This window comes from Polypterus senegalus, chromosome 3, assembly GCF_016835505.1.
Source record: "Polypterus senegalus isolate Bchr_013 chromosome 3, ASM1683550v1, whole genome shotgun sequence".
NCBI lineage: Eukaryota > Metazoa > Chordata > Cladistia > Polypteriformes > Polypteridae > Polypterus > Polypterus senegalus.
In genome coordinates this window covers 233,552,161-233,563,708 of record NC_053156.1, presented here as the reverse complement: position 1 = coordinate 233,563,708, position 11,548 = coordinate 233,552,161, and positions in this window count along the sequence as shown.

Here is an 11,548-nt window from a genome sequence, read left to right as displayed (position 1 = left end):
TTCTACATGGTGTGACTAAAATGTAGGCAAATACCTTTAAATTAAAGTCTGCAATATTCACTTTAATCACGTCTGACTTGTTTGATTTATAATTTTAAACTGTGGAGAAGACGGGTAAATCAGGGAAAAATGTGTCTTTGTCCCAAGTATTATGGAGGGCACTGTATTCACTAATTGACAGTTTCCAAAAATTACACAGAAAGAATCCAACTCAGGGCGGCACGGTGGCGTAGTGGGTAGCGCTCCTGCCTCGCAGTTAGGAGACCTGGGTTTGCTTCCCGGGTCCTTCCTGCGTGGAGTTTGCATGTTTTCCCCGTGTCTGCGTAGGTTTCCTCCCACAGTCCAAAGACATGCAGGTTGGGTGCATTGGCGATTCTAAGTTGTCCCTAGTGTGTGCTTGATATGTGTGTGTGTGTGTGTGTGTGTGTGTGCCCTGTGGTGGGCTGGCACCCTGCCCAGGGTTTGTTTCCTCGCTTGTGCTCTGTTCTGGCTGGGATTGGCTCCAGCAGACCCCCGTGACCCTGTAGTTAGGATATAGCAGATTGGATGATGGATGGATGAATCTAACTCACTAAAGAGAAACTTTAGGGTCAATAGTAATAATTTTTTTTTTTTTTAACCAAAAATGAGACTGTTTTGTCAGTGATAATACAACAAGTTATAAATCCTTGTCATGTTCTAATTCTCTGTACCTGTTATAGTATTTCTAAAAGTGATATTTAAGGTAAAGTGCACACTGAAACTGATGTTCTTGGCTGACAGAAAAGTTTATTGTTCTCTGTTTCTGCCAAGAAGAGCAAGTGCAGAAAAGAGCTTACAGGCATTGTCCCAAGCAATGGGAAGGTAGTGCTAAAAAACACAACTTTAAGGCCCATCTGGAAAAGTATGGTAATGTTCTTGTGTACAATAGGTCATATCTTTATTAATTATTCATATCAACAGTACAGAGTAATGGGAATTGTGGAAAAGAGGTGAAAAAGGGAGAGCAGGCAGTGTGGAATTGGTGGAGAAGAGTGTCAGGAGTAATCTGTGACAGACGGGTATCAGCAAGAGTGAAAAGGAAGGTCTACAGGACGGGGGTGAGACCAGCTATGTTATATGGGTTGAAGACAATGGCACTGATCAGAAAGCAGGAGATGGAGCTGGAGGTGGCAGAGTTAAAGATGCTAAGATTTGCACTGGGTGTGACGAGGATGGATAGGATTAGAAATGGGTACATTAGAGGGTCAGCTCAAGTTGGACGTTTGGGAGACAAAGTCAGAGTGGTGAGATTGCGTTGGTTTGGACATGTACAGAGGAGAGATGCTGAGTATATTGGGAGAAGGATGTTAAGAATAGAGCAGCGAGGAAAAGAGGAAGGCCTAAGTGAAGATTTATGGATGTGGTGAGAGAAGACATGCAGGTGATGGGTGTAACAGAACAAGATACAGAGGACAGGAAGATATGAAGAAGATGATCTGGGAGCAGACGAAAGAAGAAGATGCATATACTATCAATGTCATTTCTTATCAGGATGCATTCTGGCTGTACAGGATGACGCTGGTGAGTTTATTATGCGGGATTGCCAATTTTTTTAATGAGACAACAGTGTGCATACAACGCTGAGCTACACCAACCACTTCTCCATTTCACTTGTACACCTCCCCTCACTAGATGCTCCTCTTGCCTTTTTAAATAATAAACTTTATTAATACTCTCTCTAGCATGAACTAATGCTTACACGTTTTTAACTAAGATGTTTTACATGGTAAGAGTTAAAAAACAAATACTGACCTAAAAAAGACCTTTCTGATAAGCGTAAAATGTAGCTTTTTTTAACTGGACAGCAATTCTCTGAGGCTTTCAAAAGTGAAAAACAATCTTAACCATTATACTGTTTAACATTTAATTAAACATATTTTTTTGTACCCTGGTAATGTATATATATATATATATATATATATATTCACAGGTGCCCAGCCGGGACACCCCGGAGAACTGGAGGAGGGCTTATGCCTCCCCCAGACCATGTGGGAGCAACCGCCCTGGTGCCTTTGGGGACCGCAGGAACTGAGCTTGGAAACCCTATAGGGGCCCGTGGTCACCGCCAGGGGGCACCCCAATGCCTTTGGAGCCCTGGCTCTCAGCACTTCCGCCACACCTGGAAGTGTTGGGAGAAGAAGACCAGGGACACCCGGAGTAGTTCTAGGTGCGCAGCTGGTACTTCCGCCACACTGGGGAGTGCCGGCAGAAGATAGTCCGGAGCAGGGGCGGTCCTAGCATGTTTGGTGCCCTGGGGGAACACCCCCTCTGGCGAAATCACGGCGCACCCCGAGCATTCTAATAAACACTGGACAAAATCAGTGCAATAAAACAAACTATTGTAAATGTAATATCTAACATAGACAAAATCAAATTTTACATTTATACAGCACCAAAACACCAAAATATTTTCACTTTACCATCTCCAATCATCAGTTCACCAGGGGCCTCATGTATAACGCCGTGCGTAGAACTCGCACTATAACATGGCGTAAGCAGAAAAGCCGAAATGTGCTTACGCACAGAAAAATCCAGATGCAGGAATCTGTGCGCATCTAACTTCCACGTTCTTCTGCTACATAAATCCCGATCAGCGTGAAAACTAACGCTTGTGCACGCGGTTTATGTAATGCCCCAACTCCTCCCAGAATTACGCCTCTTTGAATATGCAATTCAATATAGATCGCCCTTAAGCTCAGCCTTCTGTGAAAAGACAATGGGAAAAGCACGGGGAAAATATAAGAATTTCAGCGAATACCAAGTGGAGGCAAAGGAAAAACATACTATTTGTTCAAATAAACCGTGGTATAATCAACAAAAGGAAGTTGATCGAGTGACATAGCGTGTTGGAGAAACTTGAAAGCTCATGTTCATAAAGTCGCACAGTGCCAAAAATAAAAAAGAAGTTAAATATCAAAGTCACCGTGAAAAGCCGAGTTGTAGCCCACTGTCTGAGTGTCATATGAAAGCTTATTAGGGTACAGAGAAAAAAAGGCAAACAGTGGGGAAAAAGCACGAAATGTCAACTTCAATCTCGAAATTTCCACTTTAATCACGTAGTTTATTTTGTCATTAAAGTAGAACATCATAAACTTCATCTTAAAATCGTTTAATAAACCAGTTTCTCAAATCACATCTTAATTAAAGTAGCACATTAAATGCTTTGTTTTGTATGTGATCTTCTATGTGCTCTGTGCGTGTTAATCACTACTTGCTTCTTAAATCGGCTCTCTTCCTCTGACAGGACACAGAATCCATTACATTCGTGATATTACAGCTCTCTGAATAACTAAAATACTGAGATGTATACGTGATATCATTTTTATGATAATAGGAGTTAAAGCACGTTATTAAACATGAGTTTCACAGCGCAGTGATTGTGTGCGACCTTCGATGAAATAATTTATTGCAGCAGTGCTCAGGGGCGGCTCTAGGCTTGTGGTGGCACTGGGCAGAGGAAGAATCGGTGGCTCCTTCGCCCGCCAATGTCAGTAAAGTAGCTTATGCACGGTGGATGGCCACTTCCGTTGCAGACACTGCATAGCCGCCTCGTGCTCATGACACAAGTATTTAACTTTTGCCAAAATTTGTCGCTGCGTTTTTAGCTGTGTTGTTATTTTCTCTTTCTGTTTTATATTCATTATATATTGGCGTGGCCGCCCCAAGAGTCCTTGCTTTTCTTTCCCCAAGTAACTGATCGCCACACAATCAGCTCTGTAATAGAAGTTAAGCCATCTGTAAGCTTAGCGCCGATTCTTCAAAACATTTAAAGAACATTGAAATATCTTCGTAGTACATGTTTAATTATTCTATCCTTAACGACACTCCCAGTGAAGAATATAGATTATTTAAATGAAGTTAAAGTTTTATCTGTATAATATAATAAAAATATTTTGCTACATTTCACCTTAAAAATGATATCGTCATCACATGTAAATACGCGCTTTATAAAGTGGCCCAGGTTGTGAGATATTATAACTGTAGTGCAAGTTTACAGTGGCGTGATTGTACTTATAAGTACAAACTGTTCTACAAGGAGCAATTGATTGAGTGCATTTAAAGTTCTTGGGATCAAACTGTTTCTGAACCGCGAGGTCCGTACAGGAAAGGCTTTAAAACATTTTGCAGTGGCTGAGATAGCGTGTCCTTAAAGCTGTATACCGATAATTCTCTTTCCGATCAGCTGCTGCTGTGATTCCCCACTCAGATACAGTGATATAAATACTCCGAGTGGTGCAGTGAGAGAAATATGGAAAAAGATGATCCGCTGTGGCAACTCCTGATGGGAGCAGCTGAAAGAAGAAGAAGGTGCAGTGAGATTAACAACGCTGAAGCAGTTATGGTATTTGGAATACTATGGCTGTTCCCTGGACCATTATATTGTTACAAGTTAATTACAATCAGATACATTACACTAATAAACAATATGCGGTTAGTTTCAGTGTATTTATAAAGCCGCATCAGGAAAATAAAAGAGTAACCACACAAGAACAGTAGCACTGCTTTGACGCTGGGTGCCACTAGTCTGCAAAACCGAGTGGAGAACTTGCGTACGACAAGGTATGAGGTACCGTGGAAAAGTGCGTGGCTTTATGCCAAGTGTAGGTTTTATACATTGCGATTTGAACATGGAAACGTCCTTACGCAACATTTCTGTGCGTACGCACCGTTTATAACATGAGGCCCCTGGTCACTAACAACTACATAAACCTTTTCTCTCAGCGCTGCAGTCAGTTTATTATTTCAAGTTAACTTTCCCCGCCTACCACTCTCCACTACACAAGTTATTTGCATTAGTAAGTTAGCATGCAAACATTTATATCCATACAAAAAAACTCTTACTAACTCAAATCATTTTATCAACATGTTCAAAATCTCATTGACGATATTTTACCGTTTTAAAGCCTGTAATGTGCATTCCAATTATGGCAAATTTACTAACCTGTGATAAAGAATAGAGAGAGCACACGCATTGAGCTGGCATCAGCTTCACACAGAAGGATTTATTCTTCCTGTTTGCTGTACTCTGCTCTATGCTGCTTGCAAGGAGCGCCCATCTAACGATTTCTGCGATTTCGCACAACCCAGGAAAAATGAATTGTGACAAATTGGGCTTGGATTGACAATATTATGAATGAAATGTGCTTTATTTGTAAGCACCCCACCCCCCTCCCCTTTTGACAGGGCACCGAGGGCCCTTGCGCTCACTTTCCACATATATGGGTGTGGTAGAATTTAGAAAACACATCGATGCAAATTATAAGTGTACTAGCCAACCCGCGGCGTACCATATGCCGCATAATCAGGCTGGTTTTTTAATGATTTTTAAGCACAGGGAGAAAATTAACATTTGAAAAATCGGTAATGTAATAAATCAGCAAGAAAAGCAACATTGTAACAATGCATGGAACGAACCAACACACAATCGTCTGAAGTGACTGAAAACTGGTGGACCGCCATCGCGCCTTCTCCTGCTAGACGGAGGGATGGGGGTGCACGGCGCTCAGTCGCGGAGGGTGGAACGGGAGGAGAGGAGAAGGACGTCCATTCAGCTCCCTCCGTCATGCTAGTCTGCTGATTTCTCGTTCTGTATGCACTGACCGCTCATATGCCCACCTCCAACTCGTCACTGGAGTCGTTGTCGTCTTTGCACAGTCCAGATGCACCTGTGACTCACGTAGACGTTTCATTGCTCTGTGCGGTTTTGGCTGCCTTTCTATATATAATCCACCAAGACACCCGACCACGGTAGTAGCGAGGTGGAAGGGGGTGTGAACAAAGTGCAGGAGCATCTAAGAAGACGCATGTTTGTCACTGAAGCGAATTGCTGCATGTAGCGTGTAAAACAGTTTGCTATGGTGCACGCAGGCGCGTCGAATCAAAACTCTTTTTTAAAGACTGCCTACTTCATTGTGTTTTAACCTCAGTTGTAAAGGATTGTTTTAAGGATCCCATGGGATACCCCTCGCAAACCGTTTTACACGCTGCATATGGCGACTCACCTCCGTGAGAAACATGCCTCTATGAACAGGCAACGTGGCTCGGAGGTACATGAGGCCTCTACGACAGACGAATATAAAAGACGCCGTTCTTTCTGTGTCGTCGCATCCGAGTTGGTGGGTGTGGTTCTGCGAGTTGTCGTCGTATCAAATGGTCTTGGAGTTGGTGGGCGTGGTTCCTTCCTGTGTGCGCCATAGGTGTCTTACTTGTCGGCGGCTTAGTGAATCCACGCCCCTTCCGGCGTGCTTTCCATGGGTGTCTTGCCTTAGTGAATTATATGTATAGATATCGTAATGTCTGGTGCTTTTGTGTTTGTTTGTTTGTTTTTATTTTGTTTTATTTTGTGAGCTGGTTATTAGAAGCTGCACCAGCCAGCCAGAGAATCCCCCGCCGCCCGACCCCTCTCCTCCCTGTGCGGCAAGCAGCAAGCAGCAGGTGCACCTCGAAAATGGAGGGCACCCTTACTCCCCGCAAATGGGCAACAAAAAACCAATCGGTGCCCATGCAAACCCAAAAATGCACTGGCATGATGTTGGGGCAGCATGGGAGCGCGGAAAAAAAAAAACCATTTTTTTTGCTGATGCCCAAGATGCTGCCCCCACCGCGATGCCGCCTTGGGCAATAGCCCATGTGCCCATATCAAAAACTGCCACTGGTCGGGAGGCACCTGGAGCACATCCGGGTGGGGATAAAAGGGGCCGCCTCCTTCCATTCAATGGTTGGAGTTGGGAGTGCAGAAGACAAGGTCTTGGTGGGAGGAGTGGAGACGGCCTGAAAAGTGAAAGAGGCATTGTGAGGCCTGGACTTTGGGGGGCTTTGGGGGTTGCGCGGCACTTTTGTAAATATGGAGTCCGTAAATAAGCATGTGTTGGGTGATTTAAACTTGTCTACCTGTCTGTGTCTGGGCCATATCCCACAATATTATATATCCATCCATTATTCAACCCGCTATATCCTAACTATATAGGTTTAGATTTTTTTTCTCCCTAAATAATAAAAACCCATCATTTAAAAACTGCATTTTGTGTTTACTTGTGTTATATTTGACTAATGGTTAAATGTGTTTGATGATCAGAAACATTTTGTGTGACAAACATGCAAAAGAATAAGAAATCAGGAAGGGGGCAAATAGTTTTTCACACCACTGTATATGTTTTCACTGTATACAATTATAGATCAATATTTTAGTTTAATAATTAACCTGAATTCAATATTTTAATGTTAAAGCCTAATCTTCAAACAGAAAACCATTTCATCTTTTTTAACAGTTATTAATAACAATGACCACCACTGTTTCATATTCGCGGACCTGAACGTTCTGTGTGTCTTCCTGCGTCAGCAACCATGGCATTCAAAATTTCCACGTTCCTATGTGAGTAGGGCAGCAGGGCCAAGAACAGATTTTGGAGCCCAACAAGAAAACAGCTTCAGTTTGGTGCCAGGAACATCATCAGACCTAGCCTGCTGATTCCAAATGGAGCGCTACTGCAAGTCCTTTCATTTTAAGCTTGGTTTACGCTTCTGGCAGGAGAAAAAAAGCAGACTCTCCCTGACGACGTGCACTCATTGGATGGTGATTTTTCATAATTTGCATGTGTTCAAAAGGGTCATTAAGGACTCGTAAGTAATCATTTAAGTATACTTGCGTTGAACTGAATTTTGTCATTAAGTTAGAATTCAAAATGTATTCAAAGTTCGGAGTTACTTCCTTAAAATAATATTAATTGTAGCTGGTGGTGTATAAATTGTGCACTGCCATATAATTATGCTTTATTTGGCTATATTTGTGAAGTTTTTCTTTTTATTTATTTTGATTTTTTCTGTTTTAACGTGACACAGCTATACAGCAGCTGCCATAAATGTGGCAGAGAAAGTCAAAGAGTGAGCAGCAGGCAATAATGACTAACAAAACAGGAGCTTTGCTGAGAAAACACACTCTCCAAAATTTTACCCATAATAAACCTTCCTCTTTCCAAGCACCGGAACACCAAAAGAGAAAAGAAAGAAGGATGGAATTATGCGTTTGTTGTGCACAGTTTTTATTTAGCGCTCTTAAAGGTGATTGTCAGAACTCCAGTTACCAAATAGCACAGTTTACTCTTTTTGCCAAATATCCTTAAAAGATGTATCAGCCAATTTAAAATTTGGTCTCTTTAACGAAATCATTGGCTGGGGGTCAGCGGAGCAAACACTCTACAAACCTCATTCCTCTGACCATCCAAAATGCCGTGACCCCCACCCCCACCGTGCTGGGACATTTTCTAGCTCCTGATGCACTGAAGACACAAAGAGCAGGATTAATACGCATAGCTCCCGCATAGGGTGCGGAAATACGGACATATTTCACCAATCCTTCGGTCACTCCATTGGCTCCCTATCCACCGCCGTATCAAATACAAACTCTGTTTGTTTACTCACCAGTGCATCCATGGAAATTCTCCACAATATCTGAAGGAACTCCTTAAACTACAAACCACTGCAAGAAACCTCCGTTTTGCAAACACCTACCGCCTTCGCCCCCCTACACTGGGTGACCGAGCCTTTGCAGCCGCTGCTCCACGGCTCATTCCCTACAAGAGAGCATAAGAACACAGCAGGCTGTGCTAAAGACTAAAGAATTTTCAATTTAGGAAAGCTTATTAACAAGAATGCTATGATTATTGTTGTTTTATCTCTGTTTTTATCTTGCTTTACTTTTGTTTAAACTATGTAGCACTTTGGGATTTACTGCTGATGTAAAGTGCCCTATAAATAAAATTCAGTATTATTATTATTATTATATTATTATAGCTTGTGACGAAAGGCTGAGCTAAGCCCTTAGTCATCTCGGGGACCCTGTACACGTATGGGCCAGCCCTGCCCAAATCATCCACCATCTACATATTCCTATTGGCACAGCAGAAGACCATTCGCAGGGCCTTTGATCTGGTGGCGCGTAAAACTTTGGAGTTGACGCAGCTGGTAGGCATTGACCGAAGGGTCTTTTTGTCGCGTGATGCATCCTATTCTTTTTTATTGGGTCTATTCAGTCACTGGACATTTTTATCGACGCGTACCTGATATTTAAATTGGATTCTGTGTCACCGTGGGATAAGGGCCGGAGCTGAAATCTTTGCCCACCCCAGGAGCAGTTTAGGATGATTGTGTCAGGACTTGGCTATGAAACCTGATCTCGCTTGTGAAGCACTGACGCCACCTTTTGCCCTTTGAAAAGGATTTGATGAGCTCGCCGGCTCACTGAAGAAGAGCACTGCTTTGCGTTAAGGCTGTGGGTTCCGGTGAGAGAAAAGCGTTACCCGCCGACACCGAGAGATGGTTTGCCACACACACCAGACAAAGAGCCACCTCATGATCCCAAATTAGGACACGAGCTCAGCAGTGACACCTCCTCACAGCACTAGTTTGAATGGAAGGAACAGGGTGAAGTACAGAGGCCGGAGTGCCAGTCCTGGCCCGAGATTTCCCTCCAAAGTTAGAGGACATGCTTGTAGGACTGGATGCAGATTAACGTCATACCCTGGACCAAGCATTTGCAGCATTCTGGCGCCCTAGCCTCTGAACCACCAATGACTGAACCCAAATCTGTAGATTGAAACTTGAGCACCAATCAGATGAGGCACCTGACGGTGCACCCGCCCGCGTCATTCTGTGTTTTATTGGGCTTTTCCACATGCAGTGGCGGTTTTAGGCATGGGCGAACGGGGCAGCCGCCCGGGGCGGCATTTTTTCATGACACGTGGGGGGCGGCACACGAACTTGGAGGAAAAAAAAAATCATCTGTCCCGCTAAGCGGTTTTCTATTATCTATGATACCTGCGCCGCCCCTGCTGCTGAAGGAGCCGCACAGAAGCTGAGCTGGCGCCCTCCGTGCAGCTGTGAGTCGAGGTAATTCTTGGTAGCGAGAACCAATCGGATCGCTCTCCGCTACCAAGATTCTACCAAGAATTGAAAGCACGGGCCAATCGCGGCCCGTATCGGCTACCAAGAATTGACCAATCGCGACCCATTTCGGCTACCAAGAATTGACCAATGACGGCTCGCTCGGCTACCAAGAACTGACGAATCACGACTACCAAAACTCGGAAAGTGCGGGCCAGCCTCTTGTCAGTTAATGTATTCTGCAAAAGCTTGTTCGACTCGGCACACAGACGCTTTGCGATTTGCGTTTCTTTTTGAACTTTCTAAAAATGTTACTCACGAGTGTCGGTTTGTGACAGACCAATAATTGGCACATTTTTATTTATTTATTTAATTGTGTGAAATGGCTAATAAAAATAGGTAATAAAAAACAATTATGACGTGGAGGTGAATTGGTTTAGTCTTGACTTCTGGTCGTGAGTGACAGCGTTGGGGGATTGATGGGAAATCTGTTGATTGCCGATTACTTAGTAAACACAGGTGCCCAATTTAGGAAAAAAAGAAAAGATGATGAGGAGAAACGGGCAAAAGATAAAGGTAGCTATGCAACAATATTCTCTCTGTATGATTAAGGTATTCATGTCATTGTGTTAATTAGTGGTATAACGTTAACTCTTACTTTGTTAGCCTTCTTGCTTATGATGCATGCATGCTATGCTTACCTTGCTAAAAAAAAACACAGTAAAAGCCATCACAGAAATTCTAATGGTTTCTATTAAATACCATTGTGAACCATTAACTTTTTTCCAGTGAAACTATTACAAAATTCCTTATTGTAGTGTGTTTTGGGCACTTTTCCAATAGGATTTACCATCCCACCCACCAATAGAATCCATCATATACCAGCAGACACTGTTATACTTACCATTAAAACCAATACAATTCCCATTATAACCATTAAATCCATTACATTTTCTGTTATTTTTGGGCAGGGTTCTATTGTTTTTTCAGCAGTGTATACAACACGAGATCTAATTAAATTTAACCACAAAATTTTGCTTTGCAACAAAACTGTTGCAAGTACAGTTATTATTTATTTCCATTGTTTGTACTGTAAATAGCCAGTGTAATTTACATATGTGTAGATCGTGTAAAAGACAAACATTTTCCATTTGCTATAACTCTGTTACGTGACAAAGCATATAATTTGAGGCAGTAAATTAACCAAGGAGCTAATTGTTCCTCCGTACGCTTCAGCATCTGCACGGTTGTTTGGTATGACATGCTATCTGCAATACAGCATGTCAGCAAACTCATGCAGTCTCCAAATATGCATGTCGACCTAGCTGTGAATCTTTTGAAGACTGAGCAAGGTCTCCAGAGCTACAGGGCAAGTGGCTTTGTGACTGCACAGATGGCGGCCAAAGACATTTGTGAAGAAATGAATGTGGAAGCTGTTTTGAAACAAAAAAGGCTGAGGTCCACAAAGCGCCACTTCTCATATGAATCACATGATGAGCCTTTCAGTGATGCCCTTAGGAAGTTGGAGATTGGATTCTTCAATGTTGTTCTTGGTGCAGCCCTGTCAGCCATCGCGGAGAGATTTACCACATTGGAAAATGTGGAAAACAAATTTGGGGTTTTGACAAATTTCCCTAGTCTTGCAGAT